The 16,118-nt window shown below is 34.0% G+C and overlaps 1 protein-coding gene across 5 annotated transcripts in view; it reads right to left on the bottom strand.

Annotated features, from left to right (window-relative positions):
* LOC150095263 (regulator of chromosome condensation-like) overlaps positions 1-15,370 on the bottom strand; it is a 165,630-nt gene extending 150,260 nt beyond the window's left edge. For 3 of the 5 annotated variants that reach the window (XR_016550030.1, XM_090409789.1, XM_090409793.1), the window contains exon 1: positions 15,200-15,311. The gene's annotated coding sequence lies outside the window, so the exon portion shown is untranslated. The other 2 variants (XM_090409791.1, XM_090409792.1) reach the window with 2 other exon arrangements.
* Between the last annotated feature and the right edge of the window lie 748 nt (positions 15,371-16,118).

Below are 16,118 nucleotides of genomic sequence, written 5' to 3'. Positions count from 1 at the left end.
CTAACTGCTCACTTACAATTTAAGTATAGACTATGTGTTTTATTTATTCCATATAATTTCATCTTTTTTGAAAAGATTTTTTTTTTACCTGACAGACTGTAATATGCTTTTCCAGATTTACAAAAAACTCAGTTACTCATTATATGTCCATCATATTCAACTATTTGTTATAAAGTGAAAATGTGATCCTGACAACACATATCCAGCCTGAACACAGCTTGTTCCTCTACAAGTTTCTTTTATATTATTCTTAGCTTCTTTTGAAATATGCTTCCATAAATTTTACATAGAACATTCACTAGGTAAATTCCTCAATAATTCTCGTATTAAGTTTTATTTCTTTCCCTATTTATATATAGATGGATCATATGGGGGGGGGGCAATCCAATCGTTCAAAATTCAACTTCCTAACAAGATTTCTGAATTATGCTGTGCAGCCAATGAAGTTATATACAGGTAACCCTTGTATAATGCAGATGTTAGGTTCCACAGAAATGCCGGGTTATATAAATCACTTTATGAGAGCCTCAGATCACATAGAAAAAGTAGGGTTATGTTCCAAAATTTTTTTATTATTATTATTATTATATAAACAACAATGATATATCCATTAAGAAAACATATAAACTATGAAACAAATACATAGTACAGTATAAACTTATAAAAATTACAAATTTTACATTAACTTCATTCACATAATGCATAAATGTTTTTGGCAAAATAAAATAAAGTGCATATTTTAATCGTCATCACTGTCTTCAAAACTAACATTTCGTAGATGTTCTTTATTTACGAGTGGCCGGGCATCGTCATCACTTGAAATCTCTTGGACATCATTTGTATAATTCTCATTGCATACTTCGGCTGTGTTAGATGCTGAATGAAAGATTTTCTAAGAAGTTGTTCATTCAGAATCTAACCTGAAAATTCTAACTAATTTAAGATAATACCTGCACACCAGCAGAAAGTAATAAGACCTTGTTTGTTGTATAAGAGAATGCATATTAATATGTGAATTGTATTAGAAATATTTGTAGTCAGAAACGGAAAACTAAACTAGAGAATTATGTCAGATTAATGATTCTGTAAAAGAAATAATAGGTTAAATTTGTGTCCTATTAAGCTATCTCAAATAACGTAAATCGCCAGACAGTAAGTGTGTAACAATGCAAAGGTCGCGTCTGAAACGCACGTATCGGTCGTAACGCCGGAGGCTACAGCATACGCGGAAAATAACGTACGTGCACTTTCCTCAAAGACAGCACTTAACAGCAATAGGGAGAGTAAGGATCATCTTAAGGGCATTAAAACTAAGGGTCGTGCGAAAAAAAAGGATACAGCAAAAAGAGGGCACTAGAACATAGAATATAAGGCAATGCGTGCCATATTGCAGGGCTTTTTGTTCTGGATTTCATCTCAAGGATTCTTGACCGGTGGTCAGATAAAGGACGAGCCAGGATTCTATGATGTCAGACAGCAGGTCGTTTTCCTGATTATGCTGAACAAGATTCCACGTGGAGCCGTACGCGAATCATCAGCTTATGCAGAAATTGTGCCAGCCACTGGATGTCCGTCCCATCGGAAAGGAGTGGAGATAGCCCTCGGTAGCGGAAGAAAATAGTTCGAGTCCGGCAGCAGTAGAAAGGACAACATAGCCAAAAGCAGGCGCTGAGATAGCCGATCGAAGGATGACCAGAACAACACGTGGTAGTTAATAGACCTTCAGAAAGAACTGGGTAATGTAGAGATCTTTGTTATACGTTACGGAAGTGATAGAAGATTGAAATTTATGTTTGATTAAGTAATGTGGACAATCCTTAGAGAACCTTGATAAGATTTCGTATTTGGAGACAGCAAATTCTGTTGAACAAGGAATTGTCAGGAACGAATCTAATTGCATGTGACTGAAGTAATAAGTGTATTTTGTTTGGTAGATAACCTTAACTGAGATAGCAACAAGTTGTTTAATATGTTGTTATGAATAGCATGCATGAGAGAATCTTAATTTTGTGTAATATTGTCATTGCTTTCTATTGTTCTGTGTGATTAACAATTTGATCTGTCTAGGTGAACTTGATTAATTTAGAATTGTTCAACTATCTTAGCATGAGATTTAACTTAACAAGAGAATTAGAAGTTTTTAGTAATTTGATTCAATTCTGTTGTAATTGTCATTTAATTCCAATAAACATATTTTATTGCATATGCCTGAGTCATGCCTGAATTCGAGATATCAAATTACTACTTATAAAATTAGAACCATAGCAGGAAAAATTTTAGATATATATGTTTAAGTAATAGATCATTGGTCACGACTGCAAAGTACCGATATCTATTTAATTGTGTGTTAGAGTGCATGCCTGTGAATCTAGGAATATTTCCCTGAACTTGAATAAATTCCTATTATAGGATACTGGCTGGTGCAATAAAAATACAAATTTGCCAGTATTTGAACAGGAAATATCCCTAGGTAGAATCTAGTTAGGTTACACACAAGAAAAGATAATAGAGGTTAATGAGGTATATAAAAATAAGAAATTAGAGAGAAACAACAATATAACAACGACATAACAGCTGGTTTAGTTATCAAGAAGTCAGTAATAAGACCTTGCTTACCACTATGCTGCAATTTTTTATTAAGTTCATAATATGGAGCTAAACAAATTTTCCAGAGCGCTCCACTGAGAGATCATTATCCGTAAAATAACATCCTAACTTTCTTGCCAAGTCCAATCCTTCTGCTAATGGCTTTAAACTGAAATCTTTAACGGATTCATCACAATCAGAATCTTCAGCAGAACTTCCCCGTCATTTAGTCCGACGTCATCCTCCTAATTTAATACTAGTTCCTCCTAATTTAAATCTATTTCCCCATCAATTAATTCACTAATTTCGTTTTCAATCATATCGCAAAAGCCCTCTAAGTGGCTATTACTATAAAAATAAAATTTTTACATAAAAAAGCATTACATATTGTATGTAACACGCCAGAAAATAAAGTGCTCAGCTTGAGATAAACATACTTATGATTTTTAATGCCTTTCCTGGCAGAAAACGAAGACAACTTTCAACAATAAACACTTTATACAATAAACAACTGATGTACATGTGTGCTAAAGGGGTATTTCCCCTAATTGCTACTTATAACTACATGCACGATGTAGGGCAAATTTAACGAATATAAAATTTTATTTTTAAGTCGTGCGGTGAAAAATATATGAAAAGATAAAGGGTTACTATAATTTGTAGACCGTGTTTTTATCAAAACCACATTGTATAAGCACCGCATTGAAAAATGGTCACTACAATTTGTAGACCGCGTTATATCGAAACCATGTTGTATAAGTAGTGCATTATACGAGGGTTACCTGTACCTCAATATCTGGGCATTTCTGTGTCAAATATCAAACACTCCAGCTACCTTTCTATGTTTCAGGTTGCTGGCAGACTTTATTCTTGTCAAACTTTCTGGAACAGAAAGCTATGTAGAAGCTGGAATGCAAAATAATTTACTCAATAAAACTAATAATTTAGAAGTTAACATTTTTCTAGCTCAGGAAAGCATTATCAGAGGCACTTTAACAATACACAATCAGTGAAAACAGGAATAAAATGACCCCCAAGAATGCAGACAGTCACATGCATAGAGGTTGACAGTGGTGCTCTTCAATGGCAAAATCAATGCAAGATAATACTATCACGTTCTGTTAGTTACCCAGGTTCTGTAAAACTTGTGCTGCACAAAACAGAAAAGTTTTAATACACTAAAGGAAAATATAATAAAAATATGCAAGTGAAATTTGCATTTAATATAGAATAAACTGCCATAAAAATACAAACATGCACACACACACACACACACACACACACACACACACATATATATATATATATATATGTATGTATATGATGCTTCAAAGGTTGTCTACGCTGAAAACCTCTTTGTCAAACAAAAGTGGAAGACTGATTACAATCACCTTACGACTCTTGGAATGAAATCAGTAATAGAAAAGTTTGGAAAAAGCTATACTGTTGCTCTTCACATTTCTACAGCATCCGATCACAAATGGCATAGCGGCCTGTTCAGTCAACCTGCCATCCTTTGGTCTACCTTATGTTATCTGTAAACGGTTAGTAATCAAGTTTCTCTCTAACACAACTGTGTTATAATGAGCTTCCTCTCTTCTATGTTGAAATATCTCTGGGCTCAGTTACTCTGTGTCTCCTACAAATATATGCACTCTCATTGACCAATAATTCTATCTAGTTATACTGATGACAGTACACTCTGTCCCTCCTGCTCATTAGACAAACCCTGCAATGCACAAACATCCAGCTTCAAAATCTTCTACAAACAGTACCATGAACAGTGATCTCTATACTATTCATTTATGGGATAAAGTAAACTTAGTCACTGTAGCAAAATGCAGTCTTGCCTTCTTTCTCTGAATAGAAGATCTGATTCACCTTTCCTTAACTTCAATAATATACAAATCACCATAATCATATCTCTTTTCTTGGACTGACATTCAGTAGCCTTTCCTGGTCACATCACACGAATAGCTGGCTCAGCCTCTATAAAACCAGGCATCATTTTCTGCTCAAGATGATACTTTTCTCCCATTCATCTTGCTAATAATTCTGTACAAATCACCCAACTTTAAGAACACTTTCACACGTTTGGGATGATGCATAAAAATTTACTAAAATTATTTGCCCTGCCCGGAGGAAGGCAGATAGATTATTCCTGTCTTGTTACTTCTCTTCAAATGTGATATGTTAAATGATCTGTTCTTTTCTGCAGGTACATGAACTTTAATGAACACTAATACACTAAACTAGTATCCATCATTCATCTGCTTTCCTTTAAATCTATCAAAGTATAAGCAGCTGCTCAACAACCCTTTTTAGTTAAACATGCTCAAAAAAAACTCAAACATACTACTCCTCTTCTATTCCATCTGACTCTGTTCTCTCACAAAGTGTTCCCAAAAATCAAACCAACACTTTTCCAGAAAAATATCAACACGTACTTTCCTACACAAATCTTACCTACAGATGGTACTAATATAATATGTCTTGCATGTGCAACTTGATATGAAAAGATCCCCTTCCTCCCCCCACCAAGTGTCCATGCCAAGATTCCTGATATTTATTTTATGCAGATGACAGCACAAAATCTATACTAGCAAGGGAAGCTGGCATTAAACTTTCTAATACCTGAAGAAAATATTATTTGTTATGTTTTCAATTAGTGGAGGAATTTTTCAAGTCATTAGAGAAGGCAACTGACAAAGATGAAATGGAAAAGCCAGTCCTTGTTGGAGATCCATTCGGTGATGAATTCCAGGCATAGAGAAATCTTTTGGGAAAATTTGGAGAAAAGGGAAATCCTAATAATGGTAAGTGCCGGCTGGATTTATATTCATGACAATCATCGCTGACACAGTGTTTCAACATAAAGATGTGCACAGATTCACAGGCAGAGAAGAACAAGAAAAAAGAAAAGTCTTATTGACTACAATTGTTTCTATAAATTAAAGAATAAAGAAAAAAAAAATCACAACTGAAAAATTATATTATCATGAATATACAATCCAATGAGAAGCAGTCTGATATGAGATGTGAAAGAAACACCCACAAAACTTGTAAATAAATAAGTTTAATTCAGTAACAAAACAGGGTACATGAAGATAATGGCCAAAAACAGATGGTCAAAGAGCCTCAATAAGAAATGCAGTAATCTCTCACAGCAATAGAGCTGACAATGATCATTCATACTGTGTGATTTTCTTTTCTTGACTACTTGTATAATAACCTATAACACTTTTTTATGAATGTTAGTCAAGTGAGTTTAATGTTTTGTCCTACTAGTTTCACCAATTTTTGCTATCAGCATCGTCAGGGATACAATTGGTAAGCAATATGAAGGTAACAGACTAGGTTTTAACTGACAGTTCTAATTCATACAAAATTAGTATTGTGCGAGAAAATGCGCGTGTCTCGGGAACATGATTTATTTGTTACGAGACATAATGTAATTGGCATGAAAGTTCATTTCTTTGATGTTTAGTGATCTAATTAAAGTTTTCCAAATTTCTGGTAGGATTACACCTTGATTCTTATTTAGGTTTCCTGTTGAACGGGCGACCATAGCAGCCTCCTTGAATGGTAGTTCTCTTCTATATAGGGCATATGACTCTTATCCAACTGAATAAGACGGTTGGTAGAGGCAAAGTGGGAAGAAAGGCCTGAAATATCTTGTCTGTTGTTTCTAACATAGTCAATGTGCTCCTTCTGTCTCGTTTTGCAGCTTCTAGAGGTCTGACCAATGTAACTAACACCACAGGAGCAAGTTATATTATATACTCCAGAGTACTTGTAGAAAGGATAAGGGTCTTTCGGTGATCTTAAAAATTTCCGAATAGTATTGACCGGCTTGAATGCTACTCTAATATTGTGTGGTTTTAGAAGGATAGCCAACTTAAACAGATCTGATGGGCTATGTCTATCTTCTTTATGGGAGATAGTGCTTTTTAAATCTGCTAATCTTTCTTAACTTTATTTTGTCTGTGTGTGTGTTAAGGATACCAAGTAATTTTATAAACTTGGTTTTTTTACACAGACACACACTGTGTGTGTGTCTGTGTAAAAGAGAGAGAGAGAGAGAAAATATTAACACGGTTTAAATTAAGAGATTAAAAAAGAATAAGGTTTAATCGTGAGACACTATTAGTTTTGTTGAAAAAATCAACTTCCTCAGGTGTCATACAGAGAATTATAAAAAATAACAGAAACATTGTAAAATAACAACAACAGATCTAATGTAGAAAAGTGAAGTACAGTTTAAAAAAGAATACGTGCTGAAATTCCAATTGAAGAAAGCTACGTGCGTGAGCTATCGCGAGTGTGCCAATATTGGACAGTAGAGATGTGCGCATCAGATAAATTGTAGCTGAGGCTGTTATTCATATGGGTTGAATCGAGGGTAATTTTTTAGATTCAAGTATCCTTCTCTTGAGTTCATCATAACAAGTATGTATATTGGACGTTTGAGACCAGTCTATGAGATGTTGGCAGCCTTCGTCGGAGTTTATAGAGAAAAGGATGTGGCTTGAGAGAGCGCTGGCTGAGGTCCTATTGTAGGATATGTCTCTTTTGTGTTCTTCAATACGTAAAAGCACAGATTTAGCAGTCTGACAGTAGTATGGTTTGCCACATTCACAAATGATCTTAACTCCTGGATACTGAAGAGGGAGATGTTTTATTTATTTTAGGTGTACTAAGTATGGAGCGAAGTTTAGGCAATGTAGTGAAATAAGTTTTAATGTTGAACTTCTTAAGAATTTTTGCCAGCTCCCTCTCTCCCAAATTGGCAAAAATTTTAAGAAGTTCAATCTTTCCAATAATTATTCTCCTACTGAAATCTAGATGATCTCTTTCAGACATGACAAAACATCCAAGTTTGCAACTTTATTCCTTTACAAAAATGAGCTTCCTTCAAATACAATTTGCTTAGTGTGGCCTTTTGTCTTTTATCATGTTGAGTGTAACTACATGACCCCCTTTGCACGTTATTTAAAAATCTCAACATGTACCCATTTTCTACTCGAAATCATCAGCTATACAAATAGCCACAAACTGATTCATCTGAATTTACAGTTGTAATCTTCAGAAAGAGTGTTCGTCCATTGGTTCTGGACATCAGTGTATTTAGTTGCATCAAAATTAACTCATCCATTCTCTATTTCATATGGATACAAGGATAACAATAAAGTTTAAAATAAAGTATAATAAAGGTGCTGTTTGCTTAAGAACACATGTTAACAACACATCAAAGACTGTTCAAAAGTCATGATGAAGCATTTTTTCAAATCGCTTGATACATCAGGATTCAAATCCTTCATAGGAATCCTCAAGGGATCTACAGGACACTATGACAATGCATGATTATTATTATTAACCTCATATGAATAATTTTCCTCCAAATTTTTCATCTGCATCAATTGACCTAGTCCTTGGTCTTCCTCTATGTCTTTGCTTACCATCCTTGAATGATTATTGTTACTGTAATGGCTCTATGGGGTCTAAAAACTCATCACAGGAGACCCAAACTATCCATGCAATCTATCATACCCTCTCCTTGAACCCATTAACAAAGTGCTAACCATTCTCTCATAACTCTCCAAGTGAAAAATCTAGTCATAGGACCCATACTAATCGCACTTTTACTCAACTTCCAGGGGTGACTTCTTGTTCTGCTCCTCCTCCACCCAGCCAAGTGCTAAAACATTTTCCCTGCATTAATCCTATAAACCGCTATAAGTAACTAAATGTTTATATTATATCCCCTGTTTTTTTGCCTATCAACCAACTTTTGCAGTCCACAGACAACTCACCATCCTGGCTACTCAGCTCTGAATCCAGGAGACCAGATCTGAGCACAGTAATATAGATGTAGGTATCAGGGCCTTAAATAGAGGAATAACAACTTCCTTATCTAAACTTGTTAGTGTGTTTTTCAATAACCAAGTAATCTTATGAGCTACCTTAGCAATATGTCCTCTAAATTTCAACTCTGTCTACCATCATGCCTAAATCCCTAGCTTTATCTATTTCCTGAAGTACAGTTTCATCAATGTGGTACACAGCTTGTAATTGATTTATCCCAAGATGCATAACTTTACATTTCTCCACATTAAACTGACACCTATATTTTCTCCATACCGGCAGCCTATTTAAATCAGCCTGCAAACTCTCCACATTGCCTTCATTCACTATTACTATACCTAATTTTGCATCAGCAAAAAAATGAATATTTCCATTCCTTTATGTGCAAATTAAACAACAGTGGTCCTAGCACTGAACCTTGGGCATAGGACTATTCATCTGTTTCAACCTACATTCTGCTCCTCCATATACAACTTTCTGATATTTGTCCAGCAGCAACCCTCTTATCCACATAACCAGTGTCATATCCATCCCCATTTATTCTAATTTGCATAACAGAGTTCCACGTGGTATTCAGTCAAAAGTCTTTGCAAAATTCAGTAGAACCATCATATAGCCATTTCTTCTATCCAACCCAGCTGTCACTCTATTATAAAAAGTTAGTAAATTACTAAGCCATGACTGACCCTTCACAAAGTAATTTGCTACTGCAGTCTTAGAACCTCCCTTATGCATGAGAATTATTTTGTCCTCTTTCCACTCCCTTGGAACTCCACAACAGCTGAGACTTAAATTAAAGAGCACAGTCAGAGGCACTGCCAGTTCCCTTGCATATTCCTGCAAATTGAGAATTGATATCCCATCAAATCCCACAGATGCATTTAAATTGAGATAGTGCAATATCCTAAGAATCTCCGGTTCATCCACCTCTGTTCCTACATGTCTATGTCACAGCATTAACCTCACTTGTTTAATATACCCTTGTATACTGGTCACTCAGTAACATAACTATTTTATCTGTTTCTATAACCTTATGACCATCAGTACTCAAGGTTATTCTTCCCAAGTAATTCTTCCACCGGTATTTGAATCAATAGGTATCAAACACCTGTTTTGCTGATACATTCCTGTATCCTAACATCTTCAGATGCTACCATTAATGCCATTTGTTCAGTCATCTAATTTTCCACAACACTCTTACCTCATCTCTCTTTCTCTAGTCTGATTAATGGCTTTATTTTAAATCGAACTCTAAGATCCATAATTAAAATTAATTTGAATACTGTTTTGTATACAACTAGTTTAATGTTTTGACTAATTTCTCTCTTATTCCATATAAATTTATTCAACTAGATAATCACCAGAATACCAACTTATTCAAATTTCATACGAAACTTTCATAGTTTCTACATTCAGCTTTGAAATAATGCTGGATTTAATATCCACTTGATTTATATATAATTTTGCATTGCCAAACTGAAGCCTTTTGGCTCTTATTTTAGTAAAAACCAGCTTATTCTATTATCTATCTTCATAATGAATTTGCCATCTTCTAAGTTCTCTGTTCAGGATAGAGCTGATATTTTCCATGTTCCTGCCTATTACCATGGATTTTGTGTTTTTACTCATGATTTTCATATCAAATTTGTCACATCAGTTATCAATCTGGTCAAATCTGGAAGATTTGCAGTGGACTTGTAGTGTGCATTCATGTCTAACACCTGATTTTACATCGAACCATCTTCCTGTAATTCTAACTACGCAACTTAAGTAGAGACTATGTAATGTCCAATTTATACCATATAACCTAACCAGGACATTTTGAACAGCTTCTTTTCTCTTGACCTCTTGTATGAATTTTCCTGATGTACATAACTTAGAGATCCTTGTTACATTCTGATGATTTCTTTACCATCTGTCTTAAAAGTAAAAATCTGATCTTGACATTGCCTTTGGCCAGAACCCAGCCTGTTCTTCTCCAAGTTTTCTTTCCATAATTTCTCTTAGCCTTTTCTCAAACATGCTTGAATAACTTTTACCTGGAAAACTAAGTAGTGAAATTTCTCTATAATTTCTGGGTTTAACTAGAGCTGGATAACAAAAGGGATCTTATTAGTCATAGTTGCATGAGGACATGGCTGGCTCAAGTGGCTGAGTATAGTGATGGAGAATGAATTTAAAGGATGACAGGCAATGCATGAGCTAGAGTGAACCTCCTGTAATGAGTCCTGGGACACTAGAGAGATACCCAACTAATAATAAAATAAATATAAATACAACTGGTATTCTATTATTGAAAGTGAGAAAAGAGAAACTAATCACAAAAAAAAAAAAAAAACCTTAGGCTTGATATAATTCCAGACTTCCAAGGAGTGAACCTATTATGAGATATTTATCCCTGCAAATACATATTAGCAATACTAACAACTTTCATGTTGACTTCTCATTACCATGCTTCTACTACTTGATGAAATATTTCCATTGCACTTATCTGATACACTCATCATACCAATTTAAAGTCACGATCATATCAGAAATCCCCCATCATTACAGAAATCTCTGGTACATGGTTCTCCCAATGAATGCAATTTTTCCATATTAACTAATTCAATTTTAGGTGGGATGAATTTCATTGACTGATGTGAGGCCATCGCTTCACTTACTGGAGATCTGAAGTGGCTTCAAAGAGTTCCCTGTTTGGTCTCTAGAGCAAAGTTTCAGAACTTTGTAAAAATAAATTTAAAAAATTACAAAAAAAATATAAAATTGATAACAAAAAAAAAAATCTCATCTAAACAACCACCCACAGTACATGTGGGTGGGCTAAGGCCATGGGAATCACATTAAAAAAAAATCACATATTTACCATAATTAACTTTTCTAGTTAAATATGGTAGATATGTGACTGCTTACCTTCTGCATCTCCTCATGCACCAAAAATCCAGATAACCAAATCTGTATACACCAGTCCTAAAGAAGTCTAAATGTTGCATTTTAGGCAACGTTTAAACTTAAAGGGTAATCATTTACTTATGACATCTTGGTGAAATTTTACATCATTACAGAAATCTTTGACATGTGGTTCTCCCAATGAATGCAATGTTCCATATTAACTAATTTAACTCCTCATTGACCCAATGCCTTAGAATGTTTTCTATAACTAAAATTAAAATGCATATTACTACTGATTATTCCCCTGAATTATTTTTGTACTTTCTTTTGTTTCTAGCAGCTGCTATGTTCATCATCATCATTAGTGTTCTGTCTCTTGACAGGTCCAATGGTATAACTCAGCAGATTCTCTTCTCCCAATTTCCTCTGTCTGAGAGGAAATTGAGGGAAGAGGAAATGAAGAGGAAACAGCCTCCTTCATTTCCTGATATCTTCTTGTTCCCATTATATCATCAAGCATCATTAGTCGTCTTCTTCCTCTTGGTAGCTTTCCTTCAATTTTCCCTTCTATCATTCTTTTCAGTAGGCTGTTTTCTCTTAATACTTGTCCTATCCAGTTATGCTTTCTTCTTCTTATGGTCTTTAATAAATTCCAATAATTTCTTCTTCAACTCTTTGTAATACTTCTTCATTGGTGATTTTTTCAGTCCACTTTATTTTCTCCATTCTTCTCCATAACCACATTTCAAGTGCCTCTAACATTTTAGCTTCTTTCTTCCTAATTGTCCATGTTTCTGACCCATATAAGGTCATACTCAAAATATAGCACTTAATAAGCCTTTTCTTTAGATTTTTATTCATTTTATTAATAAACAAATTTTTCTTCCTATAAAAGGCATATTTTCCTTTGTTAATTCTTTCTTTTATTTCCATGTCACATTTTCTATTTTCTTGTATTATACTACAAAGGCATTTGTATTGTCTCACTTGCTCTACACTTTCTCCATTCATCATCACCTTGATACTTCCTGGTTTTCTGGAGACTCTCATCACTTTTGTTTTCTTTGAATTAATTTTCATACCATATTTCTTGCATATATTTTCAAATTTTTGCAATAGGTGTTGTAGTTCATCTTTGGTATTAGCTAATATTGCTTGATCATCTGCAAATCTAATATTTTGTATTGTTCTTCCTCCAATAGTGATTCCTCTTTCCTCTTCATAAAATGTTTCTTTTATCATTTCTTCTGCAAATATATTGAAGAGCGTCGGTGACAGGCAGCATCCCTGTCTTACACCTCTGCCAATCACACATTTTTTAGTTTTTCCTACTTTTGTCTTTATTATGGCCATCTGGTTCATATATAATTCAACTATTAACCTTCGGTCTCTCCAATCTAAACCTATTTTGCATAATATTTTCATCAGATTTTCCCATTTCATCATGTCAAATGCTTTTTCAAGGTCGATGAAACAAATATAAACTTCTTTATTTACTTCTATATTCCTTTTGCATATGGTCCTCATTACTCCAATTGCATCTCTGGTTCCTCTGTCTTTTCTAAATCCAAATTGATCATCCCCCAGAAAATACTCCACTCTATTATACAATCTTTGATTTAATATTCTTAGCAGCACTTTGGAGGCATGTGAGAGTATGCTTATAGTTCTGTAGTCACTGCACTTAGCAGGATTGCTTTTCTTTTCAATTGGTATAATAATGCTCTCTGTGAAATCTTTAGGCCATACTCCTGTTTTGTAAATGAGGTTGCAGAGTTTCCATGTTTCTGTTATACCTTTGTTCTTCAGTTGTTTTAGGATTTCACTAGGTATTCCATCCACTCCCTCCATATTTCCACTTTTTAATTCCTTAATTGCTGTTTCTACTTCTCTCTTTAGTATTTCAGGACCTCTTTCTTCTGTTGAGATTTCATTTTGCTCTTCCAATTCAATTTTTGTTGGTCTTTCATTTTTTGCATAAAGTTCTTCGATGTATTCCTTCCATCTTTCACCCTGTATTTCAATATCATAAATCAGTTTTCCTTGCTTATCTTCTAATGGCAGATTTCTTATGCTTTTTTTAATATTTGTAATTTCTTTTGCTTTTTCAAACATTTTATCATATTGCTCCCTTTTTTCAATTTCTTCAATTTCTTTACATTCTGTTTTTAACCATTCCTCTCTTGCTTTATCAGTTTCTCTTCTCAGTTCATTATTTAATATTTTGTATTTTCTTCTTCCCTCTTCAATGTTTACATTTTTCCATCTTTTTCTTTCTTCCATTTTTCTTATCATTTCATTTGTAATCCATGGCTTTTTAATTCTTTTCCCTTCCACAAAATCCATCTCTTCAGCAGCTGTTTCAAGTTTTTCAGTTGATTCCATTTTGCATTAACATCCATAGTTTCTTCAGATATATTCTCTTTGTTCCTTATTTTATTTTCTAGTTCTTCTCTGAATTTCCTACCTGCATCTCCTTTGAGTTTTTCTAGGTTCCACCTTTTCTTGCTTTTTACCTTTGTTTATTTTCTTATATCGTATTCTTAATTCCATAACAAGCAAATTATGGTCTGAGTCAATATCAGCTCCTGGATATGTTGATATCCTTTTTACACTGTTTCTGTACCTGTTTTGTATTAACATATAATCAATCTGGTATCTTGCGATATCAGATATGTTAACAAAAACAAAAAGTACTAAAATTATTCAGGGGAATCAGTAGTAATATGCATTTTAATTTTAGTTAATGAAAATATCCTAAGACACTGGATGGATGAGAAGCTGAATTAGTTGCAAATGCAATTTTTTCCCCTTTCCCAATGTCCACAATGTTAAGCTGATAACTTTAACATTAAAAACATAAAAACAAGTGTACATCCAATTACAAAACAATGTCTCTTGACGATATAAGGAAACACACAAAATCTGTAAATCAGTTAAAAAAAAAAAAAAGTACAGCGTTTATTACAAAATTAATATTACAAAATAACAAATATAACTCAATGAACAACCATTAAGGTTGTTCATTGAGTTATATTTGTTATTTTGTAATATTTCCACAACAAACCACCCATGTTTGGTAAATGATTTCTGACACGAAATGATGTTCCAAAAGCTAAAAGAATCGGCGAATGATTAGCTTAGAGAAATACACTTCTCAGATCAACTTTCATACGAAAGTTGGTCTGAGACTTACGAGAATACAATCTTCGGCATCCCCGAGCTGCCTTAACTTTTTTTTTTTTTTACTAAACTTTCATAGTTTCTAAACACATTCGCTTTTGAAATAATGTTGGATTTAATATCCATTCTCTCTGTGTAATTTTACATCGCCGAAATGAAGCCGTTTGGCTCTTTCTTTAGTAATTAAATGCAATAAAAAGGTTTAAGGATCAAAAAGCTTGTTGGGAAATAGAAAATGAGCGATCATAAATGTGCCAGAAGATTTCAATGTATACTGGAATGTTGACAAATATACTTGATCAAAAGGATTACGATAAAGGCATTGGGTTTCGCATCGAGTTAAATATGTGGCTTCGAATTATTTTGAGCCCTCGCATTAACAATTTGCCTTAGGGTGTTAAAATGTGGCCTCCGTTACCGTATTTTAAGCCATCGCATTAACAATTTGCCTAAGGTCCTAAAATGGATCTCTTGCAAACGTGCTCATGTATATCAAGCTCTTCATTAAAAGCAAAGGCTGTAGAATAAAGTCCAAATCAAAACTAATATTCATATTTGAATTACTGAAAACAGCATACAAAATTTAGCAACTTTGAAACCACGTGCTCAACAGCGATTCCATGACAACATTACCATCGTTATATAGGAATATGATGGAGATAGTAGCACTTACCAACTACAATGTTCTCACCAAACAAAATTTGGAACAATAAGCTATTCCCGCCACTGTAAATGGAAATAAAAATAAAAACACTAAAACACAGCTAAAGAAATTATTCTTTTCTTACAAACATACCTAGATAATCGGAGTAAGCAAACACCGGACAATTACACGCCACCTGCACGCGAAAAAAAAAAACACGAAATGCAATAACAATGTGTAAGAAGAATAACAACATTATTTTCTTGTTGATTTGAAATTGCGAAGCAACTAAAGTTATGAATAGGCTGACCATATGTACCGTTTTGAACGGGACAGTACCGTTTTTTTTTTTCATATTTCATAGCCGTCCCGTCGTTTTAATAAAAAATATCAGTTTTCCCGTTTTTAATAAAAACTATAAATATATTTTAATCAACCATAAATTATTATTCCTAACCTATAATTGTATATTAATATCATGGATACCAGTAATTTGTAATAACATCGAGTGGCATTGTTCGATACTAAATATTGATATCTGCAGTGATTTATTCAGAGAAAATAAAAAATATGTTGGCAACACTGCGTGTCTCAGATGCGGCGTCTATTTTTCTATAGTGTTAGTTTTTGTTTTGCCTGTATGCTAACCGGTGGCTTTGTGCCGGTGGTTTAAATGTCATATTTTTTTAAAAGCTTTAAGTCTATCCTTGCAATATCAAAGAGGCGAAACTGGAGTTTTAATGACGATCTCCAGAAAGAAATCAAATTTATTAAACTGGACAAGCTGTGTAGTGATGGAACAAAAGTGGTATGCCAACATTGTAATATCCATTTTCCCCACTCTTGCTCATGGAGGCAGAAGCAACATCAATCAGCATCTACGGAGCCAGAAACATAAGCATGCTGAAAAGACTCTGGCTTCAGTTAAAAACATCAGCTCGTTCATGGT

Source organism: Typopeltis vanoorti, chromosome 20 (genome assembly GCF_054136105.1).
Source record: "Typopeltis vanoorti isolate ZY-2024b chromosome 20, IOZ_Tvanoo_1.0, whole genome shotgun sequence".
NCBI lineage: Eukaryota > Metazoa > Arthropoda > Arachnida > Uropygi > Thelyphonidae > Typopeltis > Typopeltis vanoorti.
The sequence above is the reverse complement of the archived record's forward strand: the minus strand, read 5'-3'. Positions and strand labels throughout refer to the sequence as shown.